Genomic DNA, 4,202 nt, shown 5'->3' on the forward strand with positions numbered 1-4,202 from the left:
ACCTTGGTTGTGCATGAAACGCAAATTCATGATGTTATCTCTACTTATCTCTGGTCCCAAACAACCAGGTATTGACATTGATGTGTATTTGGCTCCATTGATAGACGAACTGAATTTGTTGTGGGAAACTGGTGTCCAAGCTTTTGATGGACATCTTAAAGAGGAATTCATACTTCGAGCTGTTCTGTTATGGACTATAAATGATTTCCCGGCTTATGGAAATTTATCTGGTTATTCTGTCAAAGGCTTTAAGGGATGTCCGATTTGTGCAGACGATACTAAAGGTGAATACCTGAAATATGGGCAAAAATTTGTGTATATGAATCATAGACGCTTTTTACCATTAAATCATCGTTTTCGCAGATGTCAAGCGGTGTTTAATGGAAAAAAAAAGAGTTTCGTATAGTTAAAAAGCCACTGTCAGGAGTTGAAACCTTTAATATGTTGTCGAAGATGAAACTTAGGCCTCTGGGAAAAATCATGAAAAAGACGAAGAGTGATACGTCTGTAAAGAGGAAAAGAGAGGAGAAAGTAGTCTACGACGAAGGAAGTTGGAAGAAGAAATTGATATTCTTCGAGTTAGAGTATCGGAAGCATCTACTTGTGTGTCATAATCTTGATGTCATGCATATTGAAAAGAATGTGTGCGATAGTGTCATTTCTACACTTCTTAACATTCCGGGAAAAACAAAAGATGGTGTATTGTCGCGGCGAGACTTGGTTCATATGGGAATCAGAACTGATTTAGCTCCGAAGGAGAATGGAAATCGTACGTATCTACCACCATGTTCTTTTACTCTAATGAGAGAGGAGAAAAAGAAGTTCTGTCAAACATTGTTTGATATTAAGGTGCCCGAGGGAAATGCAGCTAACATCCGAAGTTATGTGTCTTTGGAGGAGTTGAAAGTATTTGGACTCAAGTCTCATGATTATTATGTTATTATGCAACATCTTTTGCCCGTGGCCATTGAGTCGATGCTCCCAGACAGATTGAGAGATGCCGTTATACGACTCTGTGCGTTTTTTAACATTCTTTGTTCCAAGGTTGTTGATACATCGATACTTGACGAGCTTCAATCTGACATTGTGACCACGTTGTGTAAATTGGAGCAATATTTTCCACCATCATTCTTCGACATAATGATTCATCTTACAGTGCATTTGGTGAGAGAATTGCAATTGTGCGGACCTGTGTATCTTCGATGGATGTATCCTTTTGAGAGATTCATGCAAGTGTTAAAAGGATATGTAAGAAACTTAAATCGACCTGAAGGATGTATCGTTGAAGGATACTTGACTGAAGAATCTATGGAATGTTGTTCTGAATACTTGCACGATTTGGAAGCTGTTGGACTTCACACTGATGTTGTTCGAGATAGTGTTACAAGTAAAGACATAAACAATGGGGTCGTTTGTTCGGTTACCTATACACAGCTTTTGCAAGCGCATCATACGATCTTAGAGAACTCCGATTTAGTTCAACCATTTATCGAGTAAGTTATCAAACTTTATATTTTCCTATATTTTTAATCTTATATATATATATGTATATGTATATTTTAACTTCTAATCTTAAAAATGCAAAGAACACATGAATTTATTGCAACATACGTCGACAAATAAAACTCTGAAATGGATACAAAACGAGCACGTGCGCAGATTTTCAAAATGGTTAGAAGAGAGAGTTTTGACAAAGAACGATGCTATCTGTACACTTCGTTGTTTATCAAAAATACCGAGTACAAAAGTTATCAATCGTTCAGGTTACATCATTGATGGTGTACGGTTCAGCACAGAGGAATGTGATCGTAAGAGAGTCACGCAAAATAGCGGGGTGAGTTTGGTTGCGAAGACTATGCAGATATCGAGTGCAAAAGACACAAATCCCATATATTCAGACATGATATACAACGGAATTATCAAAGAGATATGGGAAATCGATTACGTGTCCTTTCGTCAGCCGGTTTTTTTGTGTGATTGGGTTGAGAGTAATAATGGAGTTAAAGTGGACAAGAATGGATTTAAAGTGGTAGATCTAAATAGAATCGGTCATCGTAAAGAACCGTTCATGATGGCGACACACGTACAACAAGTGTTCTATGTTCGTAGTCAGAGGAGGTCAAGATGGTCATACGTATTCGCTACGCAGAGTATATATTACGCAAATGAACTTCAGGATGAAGTGCATAATAATGATATTTTAGCTAAAACGTTAACTCATATCAAAGGTCTATGTTCAGATGATGATATCCTGGTTGACAACGAGGAGTTATTGTATTTACGTGAGAATGGAGAGGGCATTTATGTAGATTAAAAATATGATGAAGTAAGTTCATTCGTTTAAGAGAATCGTGAACAATATGATGTTATTATAGAATTATTATCGATTAATAATTATTGATTGTTTGTGCAGGTTTAACATGTCCGACAATGAAGCTTTCGATTCCGATGATGCTGCACCTAGTGAGAGAGAAAAAAGAAGTCTAACGAAACTCCCGGCGATAGTACATGCGAGGAGTCAATGAACTAGACTCGGAGTTGACGTGGACGAGTATGGAGCGCCTATCGGTGATAAGGCAAGAAGCTTTGCAAGCTTTTTGGGTGTTCAAGCTAGAAGAGTGTCCATACTTTACGATGATTGGCGCAAAGTTCCTCTCCACCTTAAGAATATAATGTGGAATGATATTCATGTAAGTTTTTCTTTTAGTATAAAACTATTTGTATGATGTTTACATAATTGTTTAGTATCTAACACTCATTTATCAGACAACCTTTGAAATCGACGTTACTTACCGACATGTGGCAATGAAAAAAATTGGAAAAATGTGGCGTAATTTAAAGAATAGGTTGACATGCGAGATCTACAATAACATTAAAGAGGACATTAATCCGGAAAGTTTCGCAGAGTATCACGAAGATGAGTACGGTATTCCAAAAGATGATTGGATCAAATATGTGAAGAAGCGGCTAAGTTCGGAATTTGCGGTAAGTTATTATGTAACCATTTTTCTTAAATACAATCTAGTTCTAACAATTTACGTTTTGACTTAGGAACTTCGAAAAGTGCAACAAGGGAGAAAGAAGATAGACACTACTCCACATCGACTAGGGCAAACATCATACGCGAAGTTACGAGAGGAAATGGTATCTTATTTTTCATTAATAGTATATGTATTGTCCCATTTTTGTATATACTTACTATAATTCATGTTCTTAACATAGAGGAAGAAGCATCCATAGGGAGCTATACCAGATCGTGCCTCGGTTTGGATAGAGTCACACAAAAATGCCAAGGGAGAGCTTGTAGATGATGCACTAGGCGTTCAAAAAGAAATTGTGAGTAAAATGTGAACTTTGTTCGAATGATTTATTGAAATGATAATATGTGTTAATAATATGTGTTTTGTAGGCTCGGCTAAATGCACTAAAAGAAGGGGGAGGTTTACAAGAAGTTGGAAGGGCTGATATTTTGTCAATGGCTATTAACAAGCCCGAGTACAGCGGACGTGTGCGAGGAGTCGGGGGAACCACTACACCGACTAGCTATTGGGGAAAATCCTCACAAAGTAGAAAATAAGCAGAACTTCAAAGTAAAAAAACATCACATGGCGATCCTAGAGCAAAATAAGCTTCTTGCTGAGCAAGTTAGACAACACGCAGAAGAAAGAAAGATTTTTTTAAGAGAAACTGCGAAATTTAGAGCAAGAGAGGCGAGAAGGTTGGAGCAGGGGACCGTCTTTTCAGTTCTCCCCAGATTTCAGTATTCCTTTTCAACAATGGCAACAAGCTCCTTCCTATCATAGAGATTTCAGTTCTCAGTTTCATATGCCTCAACCACACTATACTCCCCAACATACTCCGTTTCAGGTGCCGCAACAACATGATACTCCACATCCTCATCAGGTAATAAAATCAAGTAGTTTTGGTATATCATATTATTATATATCAAATAATAATATAAATTTTACTATCGTTAAACTAGGAGACATTTATGGAAGAACCCGAAGCCTCAGTCGGGCGCAGATAAAAGGCAACCAAAGGATCGAAAAAGAAGGTTCTACATCCGGAAATGAAAGACAAAGGACCACCTCACACACCTCATGTTTCTCCTAATCCTCCGTCTTTTAGTTCTCCATTGTTTGCATCACAAACACCACAAACTTCACAACCACGTCAGGTAATAAAATCAAGTAGTTTTGGTA

This window comes from Urtica dioica, chromosome 1 (assembly GCF_054948205.1).
Source record: "Urtica dioica subsp. dioica isolate 48M chromosome 1, U.dioica_male_clone48M_v1_H2, whole genome shotgun sequence".
Classification (NCBI taxonomy): Eukaryota; Viridiplantae; Streptophyta; class Magnoliopsida; order Rosales; family Urticaceae; genus Urtica; species Urtica dioica.